Here is a 13,209-nt window from a genome sequence, read left to right as displayed (position 1 = left end):
GCCTCTTGGATTTGCTTTTGCTACTGTCTGATTCGCTGGCTGGTGGCCACTGCGGGATTCGGCGGCCGGTGATGCCTGCACGGGGAACGGAGAGAGCTCTCTCTCCTTTGTCTTCTCCCGTTGCTTCCCTCCCTGCTGCTCCTGAGACGGTGCAGACCCCTTTACAACCTGTCAGCCTGCGATTTCTGACCCGCCACCCTATTTATTTCCCTCTCTTCCCGGGTTTCTATTCCCAGCAGCCCTCGTCTTAGCGCCCAGCATTTATTCTAAACAGGGATCTTTCTGGGAACTCTGAGTTTTTCTCTGAATCTCATAGATAATTGGGCTAAAATGCCTGACCCTAGCATGACTTGGCTGATAGGCACCCAAGAGCTAGTATCCTACTCAATCTTGCTCATTTCAGCCGCACTTCTAAGAAGCATTCTTCCGTCGTCTCTACAGTGCTGCAGTACTCAGGAAACTCATTAAAAAGCTGCTATTTTTCCATGTGAGTTATTCCTATAACCACTGAGCTCTCCTATTTAATTCCCCTTGCGGTTTCTGTGGAAATAATGAAGCAAATGGCTTAGAAATTGTGTTCTACAAATTTCCCTTCAAAGCCTAACAAGTAATGAAAGTTACATGTTTAAGCTTTGCTTTGTAAGACACATGTTTATTTTCTTTTAAAAACCGACTCCGTTACTACAGTGTTGGCGTTGCTTCTCACAGGGTGCTCAGTCGCTGCGGTCGGCTGAATGCAGCGACGGGGCTGACGCGTCCGCGGACTCCTGTTACCTTCCTCGCCTGCAGACGAGCAAGCGAAGCGGCTGCAAATATTTAGAAAATTGACCGAAGTACCGTGGTCGGTCGGGAGTCAGGAGCCATTCCTTAAATCGTGGAGTCCTGTTAAATTAGCCCATTTACTGCTGATCACTTGAGCTGATGTTATGATGTGGACGTTATGACCAAGAAATCATAACATTGGGGCTGATCTTCAAAGCCCAAGATGAAACAGAGTCCAGAAAATACCTCAGAAGAGTTGGGCAGATAAGGAATTCAGGTAACACTCAGCGAGGTCTCTGGCGTGGATTCCCCCCAAAATAGATACTCCCCTTGAATGTTTGTTTATCTTCCTTCCCCCAAAATAGACTCTTTTATTTTCCCCCAGAGCTGTTGGGAGAATTGTAGCTCTGTTGACCTGGCCTCAGAAAACTGGAGGGGATCCTGTCTTCTATTTCGGCACCAGTTTCTGGCTCTTGTCACGTCTTCTAGTTATTTAAAAGATGATATATTTTGAGGTCAAATTAGTCAAAGCACCAAACTTAGGATTTTGTGAAAGAAAAAAAGAGCACAAGGGCAAAGGTTTGCAAAACCTAACATGAACAGAAATGTTTGTGTAAGGTTTTTTAAGAATTAATGGAAACATGGGAGGTCACTGAAACACTGCCCCTGCAGGGCTGTGAACCCGACTGACAGCCGCGTCTGAAAGCCTGAGAACTAGAGAGTGAACATAACATGCCCTTAAAGGCAAATGTAATGCAGGGAAGTCAGCCAATGGCACAAGTGCTGAAACTATATTTAGTTCTGGAAACTATATTTTGTATGGAAGTGAAGTATTTTTACAAAGACTTCTTCTTTGAAATCACAGAAGTACTGTCTTTTCAGAGAGATGATAGATCTGTGGGTGGGATTAGAACACCCAGCCTCCTAAAGGTAAGAACCCCAAGGCAAGTGATTGTTTAAATCTCCTCTCAGGTCTCTCTCTTTTTTTTAATTTTTTAATTTTTTAATTTTTTAATTTTTTTTAAAGATTTTATTTATTTATTTGACAGAGAGAAATCACAAGCAGATGGAGAGGCAGGCAGAGAGAGAGAGAGAGAGGGAAGCAGGCTCCCCGCTGAGCAGAGAGCCCGATGCGGGACTCGATCCCAGGACCCTGAGATCATGACCTGAGCCGAAGGCAGCGGCTTAACCCACTGAGCCACCCAGGCGCCCAGTACATTTTCACAAAGGTTACCAGTGGCCACATCACAAAACAGGACATCCCCAGCACCCAGAGTACCCTCTCAGGTCTCTTAAGAGAAGCCAGACTTTGCTTTTCTCACAAGGACAAGGAAGCAGACCTTTGGGAACATTTCAGGGTCATCACCCTTCACATCTGCCTTGTTTGCTCAGGGTATTTATGTCACCCCCCCCCCTTTGCCTTTTGGATTATTGTCTTGGTCTGAGTTCTCTACAGACACATAGAAATCAAATATGTTACCACCTCCTCAGGAAGGTCTTTTTTCACTGTAGCCAAAGCAACCCGCTAGTCGCGTTTTCCACTCTACATAGCACATATTATTTCTTAAAATGATATATTAGCTTATTTACATATTTGTTATTACTCAAAATGATATATTAACTTATTTATGTATTTGTCATGTACCTCCCTTTACAATTTGGTGAGCTCTCTGAAGGCACGGAGGAGAATTTCCAGGGTGTAAGCGGTTGCTCACTAAATGTTTGTTGACTGACTCGAGAGATAAAGCTGAAATCATGCATTGTGGGGTGAAATGTCTCAAAAGGATACTTGACTTGAAATTGGAGGTTCAAGCGCACTGACTAAAATCTATCTAATTTGAGTCAGGTTAGTCAAAAGATCTGTGGCAAAATTTCTTTCTTTAGAAAGGTGGTGTGTGAAAATTAGTATTTCCAAGGTGTCCTGTGGTTGTCACAGAAAAGGGGCCGCATATTGGGAGAACTTTCATTTCCTTTAGCGAGAGAACATAAGAGCTGACCGAAAAAAATATTCATTTGGCTTCATTTGGCTTTCGATCTTACCAGATAAAGTCTCATTGAGTTCATTGCCTTCCTTTAAAAAGCTGGTGATGTTCTGCCTTAGACAAATAATTTGAGCTCCTAGAAGAGAAAGAAGCTGGTTGGCCAGGATTAAATCTTTTCGAATAAGGAGAGGCACCAACCAAATAGTCCTTGGGGCCCTGGGCTGTCTAGGGCCGAAGAAAGGGGTTCTAGGTCACCTTTATCAATTACTCTGTCCCTCCAGGGTACTTTGGGGTTTTATTTTATCTGGCCCTCTCATTTCCAGTGTTTTTAATTTGCCTTTTAAAACAATAGTAAATGTCAAACCAGGACACTAAAGCAATCTGTGAAAACAAATACTTTATCTTGCTGAAAATCGGTAATAATAAATCCATCTGGCTTCTCCTTAGAAGTCTTACTCTCTGGATCTGGTCAATCATCTGAAAATCTTATGACTCTCTTTTGGAAGCTCTTTTTTTCAAGCAAGATTCTGACTAAAAATAAGCAATCTCCTCATAATTGTAAGGATTTCTTCACTAAGTTAAAAATACACAAAATAACCTCTTAGTTTAGCCAATATATATTTTGGAAAATATACTCTTTTTGTTTTCTGAGGTAAAATTGATATGTAACATTTTATAAGTTTCAGGTATACAGCGTTCTAATTCGATGTTTGCCCACACTACAGGGTGAACACCACTGGAAGTCTAGATGTAATCATCCCCGTGCAGTTCAGCCCCTTTACCCATTTGGCCATTGCTCTACGCACCTTCCCCCTGGCACCCACCAATCCGTTCTCTGTGTTTATGAATTTGTTTTTGTTTTTGTTTTTTAGATTCTACATATAAGTAAAATCTTACAGTGTTTGTCTTTCTTCATCTGACTTATTTCACTTAGCATAATGCTCCTAAGATCCACCCATGTTGTCATAAACAGTAAGCTTTCCCTTTTCCCCATGGTTGAGAAGTAGTCATATGTGTGTGTGTGTGTGTGTGTGTGTGTGTGTGTGTGTTACATCTTCATCCACTTATCCATCATTGGACACTTAGGTGGTTTCCCTATCTTGGCTATTGTAAAGAATGCTGCAGGAAACATAGGGCTGCATACATCTTTTTGAATTCATATTTTTGTATTCTTCGGATGAATACCCAGATGTAGAATGGCTGGCTCATACGGTAGTTCTGTTTTCAGTTTTTTGCAGAACCTGCATATGGTCTTGCACAGTGGCTGCTCTGGTTTGCATTGTCAGACACACTGCAAGGGGATTCCCTTTTCTCCACCTCCTCACCAACACTCGTTATTTCTTGTCTTTTTGATAATAGCCATTCTAACAGGTGTAAGGAGATGTCTCATTGTGGTTTTTGATTTGCATTTCTCTGATAATTAGTGATGTTAAGTATCTTTTCATGTGCTTATTGGCCATCTATATGTCTTCCTTGGAAAAATATCTGTTCAGGATCCTCTGCCCATTTTAATGGGATTGTTTGTTTTTGTTATTGTTAAGTTGTATAAGTTCTTTATATATTTGAGTATTAACCCCTTATTGGTTGTATGATTTGCAAAAATCTTCCTCTATTCAGTAGGTTGCCTTTTTGCTTTCTTGACGATTTCCTTTGCTGTGTAGAAGCTTTTTGGTTTCATATAGTTCCATTTGTTCGTTTTTGCTTTTGTTTCCCTTGCCTCTGGAGTCAGATCCAGAAAAAAACAAAATCATTAAGACTCATGTCAAGGAGTTTACTGCCTATGTTTTCTCTTAGGAATTTTCTGGTTTCAGGTCTTGAAGATTCAAGTCTTTATCCATTTGGAGTTAATGTTTGTGTCTGGTGTAAGACAGTGGTCTAGTTTCATTCTCTTGCATCTGGCTGGCTAGTGTTCCCACCACCATTTATTGAGGAGACTGTCCTTTCCCTGTTGTATTGTCTTGTTTCTTTTGTAGTAAATTAATGACCATAAATGTGTGGGCTTATTTGGGGGCTTTCTGTTCTGTTCCATTGATCTATGTGTCTGTTTTTATGCCAATATCATACTGTTTTGATTATTATTGCTTTGTAGTCTAGTTTGACATCAGGGAGTGTGATACCCCCTGCTTTGTTATTCTTTCTCAATATCACTTTGGCTACTTGGAACCTTCTGTGGTTCAATACACGTTTTAGAATTATTTGTTCTTGTTCTGTTAAGAATGCCATTGGGATTTTCATAGGGATTGCATTGAATGTGTAGATTACTTTGGATAACGTGGACCTTTTAACAATGTTGATTCTTCTAGTCAATGAACTTGGAGTGTCTTCTATTTATTTGTGTTCTTCCATTTCTTTTATCAGTGACTTGTAGTTTTTAGTTTTCATTTCTCAACTGGTGGTCTCAAGGGATGCATTATCAAATAAATTAAGAGATAGATCCCCAAAACTAGTTTTAACTATGTGTGCTCACCTCCTCTCCTGACAAATCTTGAAGCAGACTTTAAGTAAGTTAAAGTTTAAGTTTTTTTTACACACCTAAAAAAAACAGTGGTGCCATATATATATATGGCACCATTTAGCTAAATTGAGTTAAAGTGAACTGAGCTGAAAATGGGTGAATTTAATGGTATGTGACTTATACCTCGATAACGTTATAGAGGGTGATCTCAGCATGTAAGATGGCAAAAATAATTCTAGCCCCTGTCATTCATTCACTTTTTTTCATTTTAATAACTGCCTATCTTGTATCAGCCATTGTGGAATATTCTAAGGCCAAAAAAATGAATGGAATATAGTCTCTCATATAATGGGCATGTTACTTGCCATTTCTGTGCCACAACTTTCTCCGTTTCTCAAGCAGATTGGGTGTTGTGTTTCTTCTACTTGTGTGATCTCGTTGCTGGTGGGGATGCTGACAACTAGGGAGAGAGGGGTGCAGACTTGAGGACATACTGAATGCATAGAAGACTGCCTTAGCAGGTGCTGAGATATAAGGGCTTACTATCAGCAAAGGTTGTGTGTGTGTGGTTTTGTTGTTGTTGTTGTTATTGTTATTGTTTCTTTTTTTTTTTAAGTTCGGGACCTTTGAATAAAAGGTTTATGTGATCACATTTCTTCCAGTCAGGCTCTCAAGTAGTTTAAACACACTTTTTCCATTATCTTAATGATCCACGTTGTGTCACATGCTTGAGCCAAATAGATACTTTCTTGGCCCTCTGCTTTATCAGATCAATCTCCATTTAGAAAGACACTTTTTGCTACAGCATGCAATTTGGAAATGCCCCAAGGATCATCTGGCTCAAGATAGTGACTTTCCATTGATGAGAACTCATTTGGGCAGAAGGAGCTGTTCTGAATAATAAAAGGGAATTTAGCAACTTATTTCTCATAACCTTATAACCCAATTTGGTAGGATTGATTTCCTTTTACTTTATAGATAACAAGAATTTGATGAACTTATTGTCATCCTACACATATCAGGCAGGTCATAAAATGTGAATAAAAGCCTTCTACTCAACTTCTTATTTGGTGGACATAAATTAAACTAAACACAGCTTGAATATGTCTCTTATAAGAGCACTGTGTCCAGTTTGGGGCTTCACAATTTAAGAGGGATATGCAGTAAGGGAAAAAATATCCAGAAGAAAACATTTAAAACAAAGCAATGATACCAGAAAACAAAAATCTGAAGACTTACCCTGGAGGAAAGAAGGCTAGAACTCCTTTAATAAGTGAAAATATGCACAAGAAACACAGAGCTATGGCTGTCTAATTTCCATCTGCATTTAGAAAGGACAAAGGGTTAAGTTCAAGTTAGAGATATGACATTCCCATTCAGGTTTTATGATGACCATGTTCTTTTAAAGTCAGATTCGACATTCATGAAGTGTAGTGGGAAGTGAGGAGGTTTCGATGTTAGACAAATGTGCCTGTAGATCACTGGTTTATGGTGATTTCACCATGGTGGAGATGGGAATAAGAACGTTCCCATTTTAGCCAAGTTGTGTAGGAATCATCTATGCAGAGGGTTTGGCACAGAATAGGTGCTTGGGAAATGTTAAGCCTGCCTTCCCCCTTCTTCCACATCTGACCCCCAGACCCAGATGCCTCCTGTCCTGTGCATGTGGTCTAGATCATGTCAGTGGGGAGATGAACGTGACCTTTTTTTAATTTGTCACACATCTTCCATAGAAAACATATTTTATAAACCCAGTTAGCATTGTGCGTCTGAGATGAACTTACTGGCTCTGTCATTGATCAGCTATGTTGGGAAAATCCTGGCTTTACCATTTATTAGCTCACTTAGGCAAGTCTGTAACCTCTTAGAGACTCAGTTTCCTCATTGGGCAATGAAGACAATAAATATCTCATCAAGTTGTGAGCATTAAATAAGCTAACCCATGTAAAGTACTTGGTGAAGCACTTAATGTGTATGAAGGATTGGCTATTATTACTGTTACTGTTATTAGGTGTTTGATTTCATGATGGTACATAGAAATAGACAAGCCTCGATAAGCCATACTGTATACTTTATAATTCATGCTAGTAAATTTTATTAATAATAGGGAACAGTTATTATGTGTGTGTTCTGTGTTGGAAAATGTACTAAATGGTTTACATCTTAGAGTTATAAACTCCCTGTATCAGAGGAAACATTGAATCTCTGAAGAGTTAAATAACTTTACCCAAGGTTGGTTAGTTGGTTTGTCTGTCTGTCTCTGTCTGTCTCTTTCTCTCTCTCTCTCTCTCACACACACACATACACACACAAAACCCTAGGATTCAAAGTTGGAGATGTCCAATTTAGAGGCCATGCATTTAACAAAATAGCAACAGTTGTGATAAACAGATGTCTACATCATTATTGCTTATTTCAGTCCTTTCACAACAAGTCAGAGCAACAGAGATATCTCCCTGTGATGCCCTGAGGATAATTCCAAGTTTTCTGAGACACAGAAGGCAAGAGCCAGCGGGACCAAAAGAGCCAGATCCCAGATGAGGGGACAGGGGCTGATTTATGATTATGGATTGAGCCCTTATTCTTATGTGATCTGAGCTGTTTCAGCCCTCGGCATACAAGGGAAAGCCAATCAGTCGTGGCTCCTGCTTCATGAAACTCATGATCTTGGGGCTGTTAGAGCTTGAACATATATGATTGCATTAATGAATACCATGTAATTACCGTTCTGTTGGCAAGTGCTATGACGAAGGAAAAGTCTGTGAGTCAAAGAGCATGTAACAGGGACCTAACTTAGCTGAGGCAGGAGGAATAGGCAGGGAGAGAGCTCCTCATGAGAGTCACTCTGAAGCTGAGACCAGGAAGGTGAATACGGATTTATCTTGCACAAGGGTAGTTGACTGTTCTAGTTAGTGGCCAGTCCTGTACTAAAAGTTAGATCTGGGAAAAGCAGCAGCTTTCCCTCACTGCTGTGTAAACCTTCAGTGACTTCCCACAGTCTGCATTTGGCAACTTTATAGCTCTGCTTTCTGGAGCCATTTCTATTTAAAAAGGGGGGAAACCCCTTAAATTTAGCTCCCTGATCCACAGCGTGCTTATTACAACCTGTGAGTGTCTTATTTTCATTCCTGTATCTTTAAAGGGGGTGGGAGTTCTTTGGTATGTCTCTAATCTGTGTCATGCCACAAAGCAGTGAACTGTGAAAAATACCCAAGGAATTCCCAATAAATCGTACAGAAGGCAAATGAAGGACATGCAGCTATGAACTTGAGCAGCTCTGCTTTTTTCAACCGGATCCCTCGAGATTTTCTTTAGCGAAACCTTACTGGGCACTGGTTCTCCATGCCTGTTGAAGAGTTTGATCAGCTCCCATCTGTCCTTTTAAAGGCCTTTTTTCCCCCCAGGCCTCTTCTGGCATTTGAATTTGCTTGGATCCCAGGTGTGTGCTCAGCACCTTAAATGAAGAGCGCATTAGGCACTAAAGAAGGTAATCGAAAGCCTCATAGCCCTCCAAGTTTGTCTCTTTTGGGCTTGAACTAGTGATACACTTCTTTGTGTTGCTGACCAGTTACAAAAAAACCGAGCCCCCACACCTTTCTTGAAACAGATGCATGGGCGGACAGAAGGTTCCAAAGGGGAAAAGCGCACTGAACTCCATCCTGAAGGAGGGTTAGAACCAGGCATGGGACCCAGCTGTGGCTTAGCTGCTGCTGTGCAAGGATGTGACTGTACTTGGAACCATTGAGTAGCTCTTCTCTTGCCTTATTTTTAAAATTCTCTATGATTGCTTTTTACTCAATGAATTTCTTGGTTCTGGGTTTTATTAAATTGTTACAACGAGAACCAAGCTGTGGCATGCTATGCTTAAGAAATACAACCAATTATTACAAAGTGGGTGGCTTAAAACAACAGAAATTTATTCTCTCACAGTTAAGAAGGCCAGAAGTTGGAAATCAAGGTGTCAGAAGGATTGGTTCCTTCTGGAGTCTCCAAGAGAGAATCTGTTTTATGCCTCTCTCCAGCTTCTGGTTGTTGCCCGCAGTCTTTGGTGTTTCTTGGCTTGTAAATGTATCACTCTGATCTGTGCCTCCATTTTCACTTTTCATGTGGTGTGTGTGTGTGTGTGTGTGTCCAAATCACCACTCTTTTCTCTTATAAAGACACCAGTCATTTTAGGTCCCACCCTAATCCAGTCTGACCTAATCTTAACTTGATTGCATCTGCAAGGACCCCATTTCCAGATAAGGTGACATTCTCTGGTACCAGGGATTAGGACTTGGACATGTCTTTTGGGGAGACATAATCTGACCCACTACAAGAAGCAAAGAGCTCTGTTCTCTATTTAGTCCACCCTCCCTCCCTCTGAATATTAACTAAAGGCATAATTCAACCATTACATGGTGTAAAATCTAGTTGTCAGTGTTCATGGAACATTAATAAGAACTAACCCAGGAGGTGATGGGAATGTTCTGGACTTGATTGTGTTGGTGGTTTCATAGGTATTTACAGCTGTCAAAACTCATTGATATAGTTTATTGTATCTAGATTATTCCTCAGTAAAGTGGATGAGAAAAAATATACACCCTAGGCACAGTACCAGCTGGTTTTCTTTTTTCCCTCCCATGCCCCACCCTGTCTTGTCACTAGAAAAAATGTTGAGCAAATAGGTTTTCCTGTTTCCATTCAATGATGAGAAGTCAGGATTCTGGGGAAAATGCAAATTTCAGAAGCAAAAATTTTACATTGTTTACTTTTAAAAATAAAAAATATTGAAAAATGCTTAGATTATGAAAATTTTAGAGTAACAAAATATTAAAAGTCATTTACATTATTACCTAATTAAAAAAAAGATTTTATTTATTTATTTGAGAGAGAGAGAAAGAGCAGGAGCACAAGCCAGGGAGGGGGCAGAGGGAGAGGGAAAAGCAGGCTCCCCGCTGAGCTGGGAGCCTGATGGGGGGATGCAGGGCTCGATCCTGTGACCCTGGGATCAGGACCTGAGCTGAAGACAGACATTTAACTGACTGAGCTGCCCCATTACTTAATTCTTCATCCTCAAAAGTAGTCTAAAACATGCTATGGGAAGATGTTAAAAACTAAGAAAGTAAGTACAGCTGAGCCATATAGCAGGTTTAGGTAAAATTAACGACTTTGAGACTCCAAGTGCACCTTTACCTGCAAAGACAGGAGAAAGCAAAACAAAGAAGGAACGCTACTGGCACAAAGTGTGTGTTCAAAATGTTTATAAACTGATGAGGTGCCTGGGTGGCACAGTTGGTTAAGCCACCAACTCTTGGTTTCGGCTCAGGTCATGATCTCGGGGTCGTGAGATGGAGCCCAGCATTAGCTCCACGCTCAGCACAGAGTCTGCTTAAGATTCTGTCCCTCTCCCCCTGTCTGTCCCCTCCAAAATAAATTAAAAAATAAAATTTTTATAAATTGAAACAGAATTTGGTTGTCAGCCAACTTGTATTATTATTAAAAGTCTCTTGAGATCAAGTTTCAAAGCCCAAACCGAAAGTGCTGATGGTCATACATTTAGGATGTGATGTTGGAAGATTCTTTCAAACCCATACTGGAACTTGACTTTTTTTTTTAAGGTTTATTTACTTATTTTAGGTGGGGGCAGAGGGAGAGGGAGAGAACCTTAAGTAGACTCTGCAGTGAGTTTGGAGCCTAACACAGGACTCCATCCCAGGATCCTGAGATCATACCTCAAACCTCATCTGCATGCCTTTTTTTAGAGAGAGAGGGTTCATGTTTATAGGTCTGGGCAATGTGAAATTGAGCCAAAAAACTGACCTTTTGGTATATAAATGTAGTAGGAGGCAAAACATTTCCTATACTCCTCTCTGAATACAGAGAATCCCAAATAGTCCTTCGTTTAACTCAAGTGCCCTACCATTTTTTAAAAGTTTTTATTTATTTGACAGACAGAGATCATAAGTAGGCAGGGAGGCGGGTAGAGAGCGGAAGGGAAAAAGGCTCCCTGCTGAGCAGAGAGCCCAGTGCAGGGCTTGATCCCAGGACCCTGGAATCATGACCTGAGATGAAGGTAGAGGCTTTAACCCACTGAGCCATGCACGTGCCCCTCAAGTGCCCTACCTTGAAAGGCTATGTTGGTATTGTTTAGTTGGTATTGATAGCACCTCACGAAAACTTGGGGGAGTGGTGAAAATCCCAGCTATGACTATTCAGAATCAACCACAATTCTTTTTCAAACATTTTAAAATGATTCATTAGCAAATTGGAAAGATTTGGATAGGTCTTTTGGGTGTTAGGCCAGGTGAACTCACATTAGGGCTGGTTGGTCATTCAATATATTTGGATTCATAAAGTAATTTAGAATGTATAGATTTTGTATAGATTATAGTTGTAACTCCTGTCATTGTGCTTGTTCTATCTGGAATGCCCTTTGCTAAGCATGCTGCATCCCCCGCCATTTCTACAGCCTTCCGAAGTGGATGTGATTTTGCAGATGGGGAAGTGAGATCGAGAGCCGTGAAATGATGTACACAAGGACACACAGCTAGATGGGAAAACAACAAATCGAAATCCATCCAGAAGGGATCTCAAAGCACCTCCAAAATGAAGGGCTTCTTAATCTGCAGTTCTAGTCCTGCAAGAGTTAGAGGTTAAGGTTAGGTGACATGGATCTGAATACTAGCTCTGCCACTTAACCAGGGGGTGACCTGTGGGACCGATCCAGGTCTTGGTTTTCTTCATTTATAAAATTGGGGGTTAAGTATTCTAACTCTGCGTGTGTGTGTATGTGTGTGTGTGTGTGTGTGTGTGTGTGTCTGTCGATTTCAATAGTGCATGCATGATTTCAGCCCAGTGCCTGCCATGTAGTAAGTTCCAACAAGTGTTAGTTATTATATTGTTATGATTAAAAAGGTCAGGACCAAGCTGTTTGAATAAGTGACCTTGAGTACAACACTAAATTCAAGTTAATAAATGCTATAGATATGTTCAGTGCTTTTTCCCTTTAGTGGTTGTGTGAAGATTTTCCCTCCCTGAATATTTCTTTTGGTAATAGAATATTTTTCTTTAAGCTAGAGAGTGGAACTTATTGTCTTAGTCTTCTCACATCATAGTATAGATTATGATTTAAGCTCTCAAATGTCCTTCTACCTTGCAAATCATTAAATTCACCTTCTAGAGAATATTTATGACAATTTTTTTAAGAGTTTGAGAGAGAGAGAGAGAGAGAGAGCACGAGCAAGCAAGCATGAGTGGGGGAGCGGCAGAAGCAAAGGGAGAAGCACACTCTCCACGGAGCAGGGAGCCCAAAGTGGGGTTCAATCCCCAGACCCTGAGATCATGATCTGAGCCGAAGGTAGATGTTTAACCAACTGAGCCACGCAGGTGCCCCAACAATATTTTCATGTTTGGAAAATGATCATTCTTCCTCAATGCTGGGTTGGTGTTTAAGACAGTGAGTTTTTGCTAATCTTACCCATATGGAATTATCCTGTGCCTCTAGATTTACCTCCACTGACATCCATCAATGGTAGTTTAAGTGACTAGGCAATTATATTCATTCAGGGAGATGCTACAATGGGACTCAGAAGAGACAATCTTAGTTCAGCTGCAAAAAATTCCTAGCTTAAAATCAAGCAGTTTGAGTATGGAGCAGTCTGGTTATTTAATGTAACTAGCATTCTTAAGTCCTGTAAAGTTCTCATATAGTCCACATCACATAGATTAAAAACCTGTCCCCCCTTTCATGTTTCAGGAACTTAGAGACAGAACTCTGGACTTCCTCTATAAGAAAGTGAGGTGCTGTGAACTGTTTACCGTAGATACCACTAAAAATGTAGAAATGATATCAGAGGGATCACACTCAGTTTGAGAGTCACAGGCAGAATGAAGCAAAAGTCAGTGATGAGAGCCAATCATATAGAAACCTGAAATATTACATGGCAATCAATCAGGAAGTTGAATGTGATTGGGGACGATATAAGCAATGGGATTATATAACAAACAAGGGCAAAATAGGATGCCCCA

The sequence above is a fragment of the Mustela putorius genome, unplaced genomic scaffold (genome assembly GCF_011764305.1).
Source record: "Mustela putorius furo isolate JIRA1106 unplaced genomic scaffold, ASM1176430v1.1 tig00003836_pilon_pilon_pilon, whole genome shotgun sequence".
Taxonomy (NCBI): domain Eukaryota; kingdom Metazoa; phylum Chordata; class Mammalia; order Carnivora; family Mustelidae; genus Mustela; species Mustela putorius.
This window is presented reverse-complemented; position numbering follows the sequence as displayed.